We start from the raw sequence: 309 nt of genomic DNA, 5'->3' as shown, positions 1-309 counted from the left end.
CCCTCGACCCCTGTCCCCGAGCATCCCCCTGTCCCCAAGCCTCCCCAGGGTCCTCCAACCCCTGTCCCCAAGCCTCCCCAAGCTCCTCCAACCCCTGTCCCCGAGCGTCCCCAAGCTCCTCCAACCCATCTCCACCACCATCCCCAGCCCCCCAAGCGTCCCCAGCCACGCATCCCCCCGTGTCCCCAACATGTCCCTATGCCCTGACACCCCACGACCTCCTCCTCCTCCCCAACGGCACCCACCCCGGGGTGCCAGTGGCCCGGGCGGCCCTGACCCGGGGGTCCCCCGGCTTGGGGGCCCTGGTGG

The sequence above is a fragment of the Aptenodytes forsteri genome, unplaced genomic scaffold (genome assembly GCF_000699145.1).
Source record: "Aptenodytes forsteri isolate BGI_AS27 unplaced genomic scaffold, ASM69914v1 Scaffold656, whole genome shotgun sequence".
Taxonomy (NCBI): Eukaryota; Metazoa; Chordata; class Aves; order Sphenisciformes; family Spheniscidae; genus Aptenodytes; species Aptenodytes forsteri.
Note: the sequence above shows the minus strand (reverse complement) of the source record.